The sequence below is a fragment of the Zootoca vivipara genome, chromosome 3 (assembly GCF_963506605.1).
Source record: "Zootoca vivipara chromosome 3, rZooViv1.1, whole genome shotgun sequence".
Classification (NCBI taxonomy): domain Eukaryota; kingdom Metazoa; phylum Chordata; class Lepidosauria; order Squamata; family Lacertidae; genus Zootoca; species Zootoca vivipara.
Genome location: NC_083278.1, coordinates 36,884,248 through 36,899,433, shown reverse-complemented (window position 1 = coordinate 36,899,433; position 15,186 = coordinate 36,884,248). Strand labels below are relative to the sequence as shown.

Below are 15,186 nucleotides of genomic sequence, written 5' to 3'. Positions count from 1 at the left end.
ATAGGTCACCTACCTCTGCAGAGGCTGTAAAGTGCTGAAAGCCTAAACCTCAAAAGGAAGTGATCTGGCCAGGACAAGAGACTACGGTAATCCCCCCACTTTCAGATCACCCTCTTCCTGCCCAGTTGGGGGGGGGGGAGTAAACAAGGCCCAGAGTGTGGTTTGCCACATCCATTGGGCCAGTGATGTTGAAAAAGCCCCTCGGTCATCATGGCATCCACGAAGTTCTGAGCCACCCCAGAGCCAGTAGCCTCGGCAGAGATGTTGGAACCAGCATTATGGGAGTCTTCAACACTGCCTCCGAGAGCATCTCTGTTAGCTCAGGCAGGGAAACTGCTGGGTAGCGAGGTGGGTGTTAAACCAGCAGAATCCCTAATCTATCCCAGTTGCCCATTGCCAGGAACACACACTCTAGATCCTGTCTCAGTTGGGACAGAGAGCCTGGAGAAAGAGATGGAATCTCTATAGACTACAGCAACTCCCCCTCCCCGACTCTCAAGTCTGCCCTGAAGCAGCACGAAGTACCCAGGTGGGCACAACTGGGTGAGACCAACCAGATCTGCCTCCTCATCAGATCGTGGATGAGGGAGGTTTTACTCAGAGCTGAGCAACAGCAGCTGCAGAACAACCACGATAGGACAACAACGATTCCCCAGGAACCACAATTCCTTAGCCTGACCCACCTCAACACCATACTTCCCTTTGCCCAGAGCCATTGCGATTAGTGTCACCCCTGCTCCCCCAGCTCTTCCCTTCCCATGCATATCTTACATCCCTTAATTTTAAAAAACAACAATAACTGCTATGTAGAATTACATTCATACATCATTTAAAGAAATAAGACTAAATATGTTACATTCTAAAGCAGCTGACAATTTTACCCACTCAGCCTTCTTGATACAGATATAAGTAAAAGGTGAGGGTTGCCACTTCAAAACAAGCTGCTTTTCCTTGAATGCGTCCTTGAGACACGACTTTTTACATGAAGCACTTTTAACTATGTAAATGCTTTTCTATGCCAACTGTATTCACATCTACTTATCTCAAACAGGATGTAGAATCGTACACAGAGAGTAGAGGCAAATGGCCATCAAATACCTGCTTCTGATATTCATGCAAAACTCATTTAAATGACACCTATTCCTGCATATTACTTTTAAATCTAAGGACGCTTCACAGCAGCACCAGCAAGACTGAAGAAGTCATCTCCTGGTTCTCAGGTCAATGAGTAAAGCACACCTCTTTTTTTAAAGAGTTTACCGCATAACCAGTATGCAAATAGTCCCCTCCCACTTCCACGAAGAACTGAGGCTTGAAATACACCAAGATCCAAAAAGGCAACTGTGGGTTTGCAAGATTTGGGGATATCCCTCCCTTTTGTCATTGTGCTTGTTGCCTATTGGTGATGGCCCTCCTACATTACTTGAGGTGTACCACAAGACTGACTCATTTTCTTTGAAGGAATATACAGAGAAGTGCAAAAAGAAAGGGAAAATAACCTAACCAACAGAGACTGCTCCTGTTCCCATATAAACACTTCACAGAAAAATAGGGGTGGGGGATAAAACACAAGCTTATACCAAATGCAGCTTATTTTAGTTACTATTTTTCATACCACCCTTCAATTCAATAACTCCTAGGCTGGTTTACAATAAAAATAATTCGGGGGGGGGGAATGGTTCCAAAGATGTACAAGTATGTGAGTAAAGATGAGCAAAATTTCAGAAGCCAGAGAGAACTAAATGAGGATGCCCAAGAACTGCAGGCAAAACTACAAAATAGTAATGATTCCCACTCACCTAAGGACTGAGGTGGGGGCACCTTTGTTTCACTCATACCTTAATGCAAACTTACAAAACTTGCTCTTCTCAGACGAATACGTGAACAGGTCTTTGAAACTGAAATTAGGAACTCCTCTGAATTTTGTGATGCAGTTCTCCAGCCAAATCATACATACAGAAATGCATGCATTTGTAAGAAGTGCTTGCAAAAATAATGCATGAAAATGATATACAAACATGGATTTTATTAGGGTGTGTGTAAATTTCCATGCAAACTTTTTTCATGAAAAACTTTGCGAACGTTCAGCTTTGCAAATGAAGAAAAAGGCACAATTGGAAGCAGAGGGGGACTTTGTACTCGTATGTGGAAACGGGACACATAGAACTTAAGATCAGAAAAAGTGGGAAACTGGAAGAATTTGAAACAGAGATTTGTCCACCCCTGCACTGACCCCTTTACACACAGACCTCTGAATAACTAAAATTATATTGTTTTAACATATTGCATGTTTCAATAATTTTTCCCTAGCCAAGCTCCTCCTTTCTGTTCCCAGCACCACCCAAGTTTAAAGCAGCAAAAGTTTCTACTATTAAACAAGCTTTTTTAAAACTGTAGTATCTAATCCAGGCATCGGCAACCTCCAGCCCATGGGCTGGATACGACCCATGGAGGCCGTTTATCCAGCCCACGGGCCGCCCGTGAACCGAGCCACCCACTCGCCAAGCGGCACCAGAAATCACGTCTACGCAGCCACAGAAGCGATTTCTGGCGCTGCAGACATTTTGGGAATGGGCAGCCAGCACTGGAAATCGCTTCTGCGCAGCCGCAGACATGCACAGAAGCCATTTCCGGTGTTCCGACATGGGCAGCGCGGCACCAGAAATCGCTTCTGTGCCTGTGCGGCTCATGTCCAGCCCACAGACAATAGTCCGTGGGAATCCTCCGGCCCACGGGCAGAAAATGTTGCCAACGCCTGATCTAATCCAAGGAATATTTAACAGTACAGAGTAATGGGATTGGCACACTTAAGAGTCCTACGGACTGCACTTGTTATTTAATTCTCAACAGCCCAACTTTGCTTTAAAAATGGATTGAGCTCCATTTTTTCCACAGCAAGGCCACACAACAGGGGTAGCCAATGCCTTTAAGACGTTGCAGACTCCCACTCTTACCTGCCCCAGCTGGCATGGCCAATGGGCAGGGCTGAGTTGGAGTCCATGGTATCTGGAAGGCACCTAGTTGGCTACCCCCACCCATTTAAGGATCAATGCACTTTCTGAGTCTTCTGCAGAGGTTTTATTATGAAATCTACACTGACGTAACTACAAGTTTGCTCAACTAAAAAGCCCAGCATTGCAGAATTGCCTGCCCACAACACACACCAGGGTGCCTACATTAGTCCTCATGCTGGTTGTTGCCAACGCTACAGACTATATACCCTTGGGCATTCAACATCTTGCCTGGGGAAGATAAGGATGTCCCACATCAGCTTCATAATGACCTTGTCTGAAACAAGTTTGGCCAAATACAAGCTATATTTTTAAACAACAGAAATTAAGCATATGGGTGAGGAGGAGTATGGCAGTTGTGATTTAATTGCTTCTTGCCCTGCTGGAGTCTTGAGAAAATAAACAGAAATTTACTCTTCCTCATGTTCCCCACCTTCCTTGACATGACTCTCATCAGGACAGAAATGACATCATTTCTCATCGATGGATAGATATAGATACAGATAAGTTTTTTAGTTTAGCAAAAAGTTTAGTGTGTTATGCTAGAAGATGACCTGTCATCTACATGAAGATACACAGAGTGCCTTAAAGCAGCCCTCCTCCACCAGGTGTTCTCCAGATGTTTTAGACTGCAACTCATGTGCTGGCAGGGGCTGTTGCCATCTAAAACATCTGGGGAGCACCAGGTTAAGGAAGGCTGTCTTAAAGAAAATGAATTCGGCTTATCTTGTATTTAACACAGCTGCACCAGCAAATTCTTGAACAACCTGTTTTATGACATACATTTAAACCCTAACCTGTTCAGGGATACTCACCTAAAGGCTTGCTTTTGCCCATAATCACCAGCCAGCATTTAAAGATCACCATCTCAGGCCCTGCTCTCTGTTCTCCCTTTAAATCTGGACTCGTTTGGCAAGTAGCCGAGAGAGGACCTTTTTGTAGGAACTTTAGCTAGGAACTCCTTCCATGAAGAAGCCCACCAAGCTCCTCCCATTTTCTGGTGCTTTTAAAAAACAAATATTGACTACTGCTAATAGTTAGTCAGGGAAAAGGTTTAACTACGAGTCTGGGTCTGAGAAAGTTTCACAGCCAAATATTGGCTTAGCTCAGGCATCCCCAAACTTCAGCCCTCCAGATGTTTTGGACAACAATTCCCATCTTCCCCAACCACTGGTCCTATTAGCTAGGGGTCATGGGAGTTGTAGGCCAAAACATCTGGAGAGCCGCAGTTTGGGGATGCCTGGCTTAGCTCAACACTGCATGGGAGTAAAATAAATACCCAATGAAGTACGTGTGACCTCCTCTCCATGAGCCAACACATTTGTCCTGTCGCAGCACTGTTTAACTTGGTCTACTGTGTTGTGTGAACCAGGCCCACGTTTTTATCCATGGTTTTTTTTTTTCCAGGTTATTTTTTAAACTGAATGGGTCGACCTGCTTTTCAAACTTTTTTTTTAGCTTTGCTGCTTTAATTATGAGAGTTTTCATTTTTATATCTTCACATGCCACCTTCTGAGAAGATTTCCTAAAAGACAGAGTATAAATCTATAATCTATCCTCCACAAGCGGCAATAAAAATTTCCATAAAAGAAAGGCTAGCTCTCGAGATGGTTGCATCCCAGGAAAAACAAGGACTGAACGGTGTTGTGCAAATGAAAGGAGGAGGCCTGCATTTACAGGAAGGGGTAGGCTTTCACTGCAACCTGGAGGATAAAATAATTATGCCACAAAAATAGGACACCAGATTTGCCCTATAAATTTCCATCCCCGCTGATACAAAGTCACCAGGGGCCCTACAGCTAAACTTTTTATGTGGATAGCTACCTTTCCCTGATAAATCACATAGCAAACTGAATGTTTTATTTCATACAGTTTCTTCCTAGCGTAGGAATAAATCAGTGCTAATCAGAGTGCATTACATATTAATTATAACACTTTAGTTTTACTTTTCAGGTTCTTGTCCAGTGGTACCTCGGGTTAATAACTTAATTTGTTCCGGAGGTCCGTTCTTAACCTGAAACCGTTCTTAACCTGAGGTACCACTTTAGCTAATGGGGCCTCCCGCTGCCACCGCGTGATTTCTGTTCTCATCCTGAGGTAAAGTTCTTAACCCGAGGCACTACGTCCGGGTTAGCCGAGTCTGTAACCCGAAGTGTTTGTAACCCGACGTACCACTTTACTTCTGTTGTAAAATCCATGTGATGCCCTAGATACTGGCCCAGTCTTGATTTATACAGACCCCTCAGGAGACATCAACTCTACAACACAGGGACCCCGTTTGTAATATTCAGCTCTTCACCTCCAAAATGATAAGCACAATGCTTGCTACAGAGTAGGCTTGCCCAACAGCTGTGACATTACCTAGCTTTTTAAAACTAAATTTAAGCCTGCGTTGCTGAAGCCAATAGGATCTCACCTTTCACTTGCGTATTCATGAAAAACAACTATCCTTTACTTGTCAACAACTCAGTGGAAAAGCACATTCTATGATTCTCTGTTTTGCTTGCATTAGGTCTCACATGGATTCCCTGGCATCTCCAGTTAAAATGAGCTCTGATAATGAGGCGTAGAGAAATTCTGCCCACAGTCACTGCCACTCACTTTGGGCAATATTGAGCCTAGTCTCTGTCAATCCAAAGTAATACTTTTTAAAACAAAATTTGGCATAGCAACGGATCTAATACAATATTCAACTGGCAATTCTCACTTCACTAACCATCAACCCCTCATATTCAGTTCCCTTCACAGACTTTCATCACATGTGGAAAAGCATCGCCTTTTCAATCTTTGCATATCAAGCACCTCCCATTCTCATTATCTATCTAGTTTGTTAATTTTCTAGGTAAGTTAAATGCCATCGCATGGCCATTTTAAAACAATTAATTTTGTAAGTGAGGTACAAGGTAGACTGTAGACTCATATGTCCAAGAAAAATAAAAATTCCTCCATACAGGAAGAGACGAAAGACAAATGCAATCAAAATCAGTTTCTTTATTTATTATTATAACTATTATTACAACACTTAACATGCGTGTCTCACCAATGCATCTCTCTTAAGACACAAATTTATTTGTATAGCAATATATTTTATGTCAGGGTCTTTCTGCTATTTGACAATGGGTGAGTTGCTGGGGTGCAGGGAAAGGTGTATGCCATCCATCATTACTTTGGTCAGCACCTGCCTAGAGCACTGTTTCCCAAAGTGGGCAATAGCACCACTCTGGGGGGTGCTGGAACAATTCAGGGGGTGGTAGTAGCCTTGGGTGCAATGGGGGGGGGGGTTGAATAAAAATACCGTAAGGGGGTGGTGGAAGCATAAAGAAAGAAGGAAATTTTGAAAAACCATTCATACATGTTTCATCTGTTCTGTAATTATGCTTACCAATGTAACATAGAGTTAAAGTCGTAGTGATTAATTTATTTTCCAAATAAACACACAAAATGCAAGTTATAACCGAAATCAGTGGTGAAGTATGCCGACAGATCTTAACATAATTTTCTGTGTGTAATGCACTATGTTACTATGGTTGATTTTAATGCATAACTTTATAATTTCAATCTTCAAGGTATCTTATTTGCAACAACATCTTTCTTTACTATGTTGTAGGACATAGGTAGAATGGATTAAGTTCAAGAACCATGGTACTACTGTACATAAAAGAACACATATTTGTTACTGCATCTTTCTGTTCGTTTACTTAAAGAAGGTAGGTTTCCAGTAATTATTTTTCTGAAAAAGGGGTGGTAGGCCAAATAAGTTTGGGAACCTCTAGCCTAAAGGCAGGCTGAACATTATGTTCAAGTCATAAAACCCCATGAAATCTCCCTCTTTGCTGGCCCTTCTCATAGTACTGCCATGCTGCCAGAATTGCTTAGAGATTTCTCCAGTACCCTTAGGAAGCACTGTAGACATTTCATGGGGAAAGCTACACAGGGTGAAATTCTAGTTGCTCTGCCCTTTTCAAGGCACAGTAGCCCTCAGGGCCAGGGCCTGGCAGCTACCTCCCTGCTTAAGCAAGAAGTCTTTAAGAAAAGAGGCGAGCAGTAGCCTTTCAAGGAAGCCCCACCCTGAAAGTGTTTGATTAAGAATGGAAACAGCTATGACTAACAGTGTAACAATGCAAAGTCCCAATGGGCAGAGCTGCCAGTTCCCAGCTGCCAAGTTGCTAATAGTCAACGAGTTTCACCTGCTACTACCTGGTATCAGATGCTTCATGCTCAAACCAGAAGATGATAATCTCACCAGGTAACTAGGCACAATGACAACCAACGGCAAATGCCTCCTGATACAGGCACAGTCTAGAAGGAAAGTTGACCTTTCCAAGTGGCCCTTCAACAGAGGGAATCAATAATCAATTTCCACTTTGCTCTCAGCTTTAGGTTCTCCCATGCATTGTTTGCTTTAATGTTGTGGATGCCCCAAAGGGAGATATCCCTGAAGAAGCATGGAAAATACCCCAGGTTCAAAACCTAGCATCTTTAGGTGGAGCCGAGAATCAATCATAAACTTGTAGAGCTGGAAGAGACCACGAGCATCATCTAGTCCAACCTCCTGCAGTGAAGGAATCCTTTTGTCCAATGTGAGACTCGAACCCAGACCCTGAGATTAAGAGTCGTGCTCTACCAACTGAGGGAAAGACCTCTGTTTTCAACCATAGAGAGCTGCTGCCCTTCAGTATAGATTTAGCTAGCTACATCCTGGCAAGATTTCTTAACATTACTACGGTAAGTCAGTAACACAGGCTCCATGCCCCCATGATAAGAAAAATGAACCAAATTTCTGTTTTCTACTCTATTTTTTAACAGACATGCTGCTCACAATAAATGCAACTAAGGGTGTAGCTAAATTACTGTTTATCCATCTTTCTGTGAAACTTTGTTCCGTGTGTATTGTCTACAAAGTTGCCTACAGCTATCCACAATGGGGGGGGGGAACTGCCTGGGAAAGCAAGTCTCTCTACAAAAACAACAACCAAAAAACACTCTCATTTAAAAAAGAAAACATCTTTTACTGCGGGGTAAATTGAAGTCAGAAAGGCTTTGCATCATTTCTTTTGTTTTGAACTTTTTGCAGGACTCCAGCCTTGGCCTACTAAGTATTAAGCACTGCAATGCTCCGGTGGTTTTCAATATTAACTTGATAAAAAATAAGAACTTGATAAAAACCATTCAGACCCCTTCAGACAACCAGGTCAGTTCCTTATGAGCTCTACTGCAGCAGTCATCACACAGTGTGAATAAATTCTTCCTCTTTAAAAGGATCTCTCATTTGGAGATATGCTTCAGAAAGGCAATTTCCCCCCCTGGACTAAACCTGGAGAGATTATTTATACTACTGAGTATGCCTTACATAAATTAGATTTTATTAAGTATGTTGCGAGTGTGCTGTATTTTTACCTTGTCAGCCACCTTGAGAGGGCTTCTGTCCTTAAAAATGCAGCCTAGAACTCTTTCTACCGGTAATTAATTAAACCTGCAACAGTTTGGCTTTTATTCCAATCTTTCTATTGTCAGTAAAGATAACAATGCATATTTTTTTAGTTTTTATTATCAACATAATGCTGTAATCCTTGTAAGACTCTTGAGGGATGTTAAAATAACCACCATCAACAATTTATAGTCTACTTGGGTTTTGGCAGAGCTTTGTTACTGAAGCTAAATTGGAGAGCAAGAGTCTCATTTTTCACCTCTGTTAATGTGTCATACTTGCAGCACAAGAAGGCTTGCTTCAGTTGTCAACCTTTGTACTCTCCTGAACTGAGGATCAGGTTCACAGGCCATTTTGCAACTTAATGATTTCAAGAAGTGTGAGAGAAATTAGCTCATCTCTCCATCGGCATTAGTTGCAAATGGCGAGATCCTAGTCCTGCTCTGGTTCAGAATCTGTATATAGTACTAATTTTAAACTATATTTATTGCTCCAAAAGACACCATATTCTCTAGACCTACTACTGCAATCTCTTTAGTTATTTTGTCTCTGATCTAAAGGGTGAAAGCAATTACACCTGTTAGGAACATTCGCTGCTAAGGGACCTCCTGCATATGAGATTTTCCTGCATCTGCTCACATAGTACACCCAAAACTCATGAGATACAAAGCTCTCATTTACAGCTTGTTGAGATGCCCTTTCTACACAGCACACACAGAGAATCCAGCACTATGGGTGGGTGGTGCCATCTGCATATGGGAAAATGTGATGTGAGAAATGCCATGCTATGGAAAATGCACACATTTTCTAATTCAAAGATCACTTCTGCAAGCAATTCCCTTCTTCCTTTGCCTATGAAAGTGTAACATGTAAAATCAATGTTGCATCTCAGGTTTCCCTGGTTAATCTGCAAAATATCCAGCACCATGTAATTATGTCATATAGTCAAAAGAACTGTGCTTCAACTGAGGAATATGTTAGCAAGTGGTTTTCACAGGTTACGGGAACATAGGAAGCTGTCTTATACAGAGTCAGACCATTAATCCATCTAGCTCAGCTTTGTCAACAATGACTGGCAGTAGCTCTCCATGATTTCAGGTGGGATACATTCCTTACCCTACCTTGAGATACCAGAGATTGAACCTAGGATATATTTCATGCAAAGCTCTACATCTGAACACTTAATAGTTTACGAAAATGTCCAATTAACAATGACCAAGATCCAAATAGAGGCATAGGTTTATGCAAGAGGCTTGTCCTAGTCGAATGGAATCTATAACTTAAGATTCCCTTGCCACCCAATAGCAACATTCTCTAGGTGGCTTATAAGCAGGCATGTCAAACTTGCGGCCCTCCAGATGTTTTGGACTACAATTCCCATCTTCCCCAACCACTGGTCCTGCTAGCTAGGGATCATGGGAGTTGTAGGCCAAAACATCTGGAGGGCTGCAAGTTTGACATGCCTGGCTTATAGTATCCTAGACAACATTTTACAAAGCTACACTTACTGATATACATGTACATGCCTCGTTCAGCTTTGCATAATTCAAGAGACAAATAGCATAATGAAAGTAACTCCTCACTACCTTAAGAAGCATTTGAAATACCATGAACTAGTCATGCCCCATCACCAACAGATAATTTGTCCAAGGAAGAGGCAGGCATGGTTCTTGACTTTAGCAATACCATTCCAGTGTCTCCACTTTTCCCAATTTCTGTACAAAAATTAAACCCACACAAAGAAGGGCACAGCTTCCCGAAACAGGGGCCATCAGACAAACTGAAATTTAATATCAACAGCTAATGCAAGACCAAACACTTAAAATGATTAATTTTCTGCCACACGCCACAAAGGAAGCAATTTCTCAAGATTCATAGATAACCATCACCCTTCCTTCCTGAATTAATCCATGATACAATGTATTATATTATCATTTTGCAGGCCAGTTCCTGTTATCTTTCGTTCTCACCTTGCTAACTGTGTGCAGTCAGCACAAGTTACAGTTGCCCTGGAGATGATGCCAGAAATTACCCATATCTCCTAGCATCCATTGTGCTTTCTGTCTCCACCTCCTATTCATTGTGGCCTTGGAGCGGGCCAGAATGTATAGCTTCCCATTGTACAGAATAGGCATGATAGAGATATCCATATACAATAAAATAAACTCACTACATAAGTACCACAACACATTATTGCATCCTGGTAACTTCTCTTTCCTACCTTCCAAATATCCAAAGCTGTTCCATTTAATGTATCTCACAATTAGTTCCTGGCTCTGAAAGCTCATGCAACTTCTTTTTTTATAAGTTTCTTTTTTATTGTAGCAGACATATATATTCTTCTGTAACTTGTACTAATAACCTGTGACCTTTGATCTCAGGTGTGCATTTTGGGTCAGAACCTTCCACCAAATGCTGGTGTTTACCTTTTCCCTGAAAGTCTTTAGGAAGGTTATGCTTCCTGATAAGGAAGTCTAACTTTTCCCTGCTGCAAAACCCAAAGTGCATCCTCATTGCTTCCTTCTTTAATTATAAGAGATTACTCAGGTAAGGGCTCAGAACTTCTCTATTAACACCAGAGACTCAGGTTCCACAGTAATCATCACATTCTGAATTAATTAGCAGGCGGCATGTTAATTTAATGAAAGAGGCAGGCAAGGTACCTTACTGTGTGCAAGGAAACCTACTTTAGTAGCTATAGTTTCTAATGTTTAAATGTTGCTGTTATTGTTAATAATAATAATATTTTAAACCTCATGAGTACCCGCTATCCTCCCACATCATAAGAAAACACACAGCATCAGGAACTTTAAACCCCGCTCCCCATTCTCCAAATACCAACTGCTCTGAAATGTCAGCTTCTTTCTTCATTTCAGAATATCCGATATACCTCAAGCAAGCAAAAAAGCAGTAAACAAACCCAAGATAAGTGTGTTTGTGGGGAGGAATTCTTTTCCAGAACTCAGAAACCTTCAAAGTTCTCTTTAGGTCAAAAGTTCTGCAGCCTCTCCCAGCTGCAATCACTTCCTACAGAGAGTAATTACTGCATTTAGAAGTTCTCCTAAAGGTGAGCAATCAACCTGCAACAACTGCCACCCAAAGTTTCCAAAATCAGAGAGAGAGGCTAAATCATTCCATAAAACAACATGCCGCGAATGACGAACAGGATGGAAAGCCAGCCTTTAACCTATATATACACATACATGTAGATTCTGACATACAGTATACATATGCACATAGTGTGTGTGTGTGTGTGTGTAGGGAAAAAAGATCTGTAATGTACATAAAAAAGAGCAGGCTAGTGTATGCTTTTGGAGGTTACTTTTAATGCGTGTTTGTGGGAGATGATCTTGGAAAGTGCTGCGCCTGTTAACAACTTCCCAAAACGAAAGCCTATGTTGCTGTTCATATATATCTATTTCTATAATCAAACAACTCCTATTCCAAGCTTTATCTAATAAAAGTAAACCAGGGTTCCCACATGAACAGCGTCAGCAACAGGAGGGAGAAGCCCAAGACCCGAATGCAAGCAAAGGAAGGGAGAGAGGGGGGAGGGAGGCGGAGAAAGAGAGAAGAAACTCGGGATGGAAAAAGAGTGAAGGGGCTCAGAGACGCTGGGGGAAAGAGCCAGAAGAGGCGGAAGGGGGGACAGGGCAGCAGCGCAGCCGCCGGCTTTCTGAGCGGAGAGGGAGGAAGGCAGAACGCGGGGCTCTCCGTCTGGCCCCCCCGTTTACCTGCCGTCGCCGCCGCAGCCGCCGCGCTTCGTCCCCAGCTGATGCCGACTCGGCCCGGGCGTTGCGCGGCTGCTGCTGCTGCTCCTCCTCGCAGCTCCGCCCCGGCGCTCCTGGGAGCCGAGAGCGGCCGGGGCGGGGCGGGGCCTCCGCTTACGCCACGGCAGGAGAGGGAGGGGGGGAGGAAGCGCCTGGTGCCGGTCGGAGTTGCAACTTGGAGCGGCGCTTGTCCGCTCTCCTCCCTGGCCAAGGGATGCTGAGCATGCGCGGACCCAGCCGAGCGTGCTCAGTAAGCGGCGCCGAAGTCGCCTGCCCAATTCGTTGCCCTTCCTCGGACTTCTAAGTCATACTGTATGCAAGAATTGGAACGCGAGCGATCTGCAGCGGGGCAGGACGACTCGGAGGGTTGTTCAGAGAGCAGAGGCTCCCTGCTCAGGTCTCTCGCCTTGTCGTCCCTTTGGCTGCCCGCACGAGTCTAATCGCTTCAGCCCCCCCCCCCCCTTAGAAAAGGATGATAATTAGTACCCACACCACGATCATACGCAAAGAATAGCCTACGGAGGTTTTATCTAGCACAACGCCAACAAAGCTTGTGCACAGCTACAGCAGTCCATGTATTTTAATATTTTATGAAATATTCTATTTAGTATTTTATTATCCCTGTCTTTCCATGTACCTTGGTATTTCGAGGTTCAAATTTGTGATTGAATATATTTAGGAAGTGAAGACTGAGTTTTCTTTGTTCACCCAAATGTGGGTTTCTGACGTTCCCTTCCCCTACCCTTCTTTTAAAAAGTTTTTCCTGTCCTGACATACAGGTTTCTGAGATGAACGAATATCTGTAGCAATAACAGATACTTTTGGAACATTAGGAGACAAAGGATACATGTTGAATGTGGGCGTTTGTTAGGAGGATACATAAGAAAGGAAGGAAGCTGGAAGCAAGTAGGACTCATGTTGTTTGAGCAGAGTAAGGCTAATAAAATAATAATAATAATAATAATAATAATAATAATAATAATAATAATAATAATAATAATTTATTATTTATACCCCGCCCATCTGGCTGGGTTTCCCCAGCCACTCTGGGCGGCTTCCAACAGAAGTATTAAAATACAATAATTTATTAAACATTAAAAGCTTCCCTAAACAGGGCTGCCTTCAGATGTCCTCTAAATCCACTGTACTCTCCAGAATTTCCTGTGTTATTGAAACCAGCTCTGAGCAAGTTTGTTTTCTTTTTCTTTTCATCTTTGTGGGACGCAGAGTGGCACTTTCAGCTACAGAGCTGACCTGCACATTCTTGCAAAGAATACTTTCCTCTTTGGCCTAGAATGCAGGAGTGCAGGCTCAATGGAACACCTCTTCCCATGCCCATTGTCACAGGAGTGCAGTAGAAATCCCATTTCTAAAATAAAAAGCTAACAAGCAAAGTTCACAATTCAAAGTCTGAATAGTTTCACTTCAGGCTTTCCAAAAGCAGTTTCTGAGATGTGTTTGGGCAGGATTCTTACAAAAGGCATGCTTTGCGGCTAATTACGTTCCTCATTCACATAACATGGCATTCACATAACAAACAATTATTGCTGGGATGGTTAAAGTGGGTGACCCATTTCTGTGATGTCAGTCCAGGGTTATTTCCACCTTGTTTTTCATGCCACTCCTACTTGTCTTCTTAGTTCCCTGTCACATACCAACAACCTTAGGTGATGACCTGTTAGGCTAGAAAACGCCTTCATTTGTTTATTGGCACACACAGATGCAACCACAGAGCATCTTGTTAATGGGAACTTTACAGGACATGGCTGGTCTTTGGTTATTTTTATTTTCACTTGTGTCATTTGTGTATAAATTTACATAGATCTTGCTCTTCAATACTGAAGGGTTCCCAGAGCAGTTATCATCCAAAGAAACCAATGACCCAAAAGCCAATGGTTTCACTAATAGAGCAAGGAAACAGCAATAATTTTAAAAAAATTTAACTGGCAAGATATCACAGCTACAAACTCACTCCCCAAATTAACCCTTCATACCGCAGTATCTGCATCCTTCAGGATGGCATATAATTAATGTCACAAAAAATCATAGTAAAACTGCAGTAGCCAGCAAAATATGTGGCAGGCAGAAGAGAAAATCACATCTATTTCCCATCACTGCCCCCCCTTTTTTTGTCCAGCTCTGCCTGGGCCAAAATTATACAGTATTATCATACAGTGGGGCTGGGGGTGGGGAATCCCGTGGACTAGGAGGTCTGGTAATTATTCAGGTTGCCATAGGTGTGGAGAGAGAATTTAACTATTTATGTGCTGGAGTCCTGAATAAAATTCCTCCCCTAAAACTGCTAATTGGCACCAGGATTTCCTCACAGTGCAAATAGCAGCATAGGAGGAATCTTACCCAGAGCTGTAGCACTCAAATAAAGGGTTAATACTCACACACTTGCTGCAACTTGGGTAATGTTGAGCCACCCTCCCTGCACAGTTGATGCTATTAGCATTTGTTTAAAATTTGCCTGTTAAATGCTATGATGCATTTCATGTCATGTGTGCTCTGGTGCTCTTTTTTGCTGCTGCAGAGCTTATGAGCAGGCTTCACCACTATTGAGTATTTTATGTTACGAAGTGGTGTGCAGAGCATCTATGGAATTTTAAAGAGTTGTTTTAAATTTGCTGTATGGTGTTCTGGTTTTTTTTTAAAGGGGACAAGCAGGATGCATAAGAGGATATAGTTTGCTACAGTGTAATGTATTTTAATGTATATAAATCACTCAGTTCCATTCTTTTTTTGAGGCCAGAACTGCTGCCGCCGCCAGAACCATATTGTGTGACAAACCTGCGGTATGCTTGGGGCTACTCCAGTTGTAGCAATGTCCTACAAATATATGCTTCTCCATACACATTTCGTAAGCAGGCCAGGAATGGGTTTTCCCAGTACAATTACTGGCAGGCATAAGAGTGCTGTTAAATTGCAACTCATGTTGCACTTCAAAAGGATGCACAAGGTCAATCCCACTTAT

The 15,186-nt window shown here is 42.6% G+C and overlaps 1 protein-coding gene across 6 annotated transcripts in view; it reads right to left on the bottom strand.

Annotated features, from left to right (window-relative positions):
• MYO6 (myosin VI) overlaps nucleotides 1-12,303 on the bottom strand; it is a 103,676-nt gene extending 91,373 nt beyond the window's left edge. For 5 of the 6 annotated variants that reach the window (XM_035109562.2, XM_060272551.1, XM_060272552.1 and 2 more), the window contains exon 1: nucleotides 12,174-12,303. The gene's annotated coding sequence lies outside the window, so the exon portion shown is untranslated. The remainder of the gene's footprint in view (nucleotides 1-12,173) is intronic. The other variant, XM_060272550.1, reaches the window with a different exon arrangement.
• Between the last annotated feature and the right edge of the window lie 2,883 nt (nucleotides 12,304-15,186).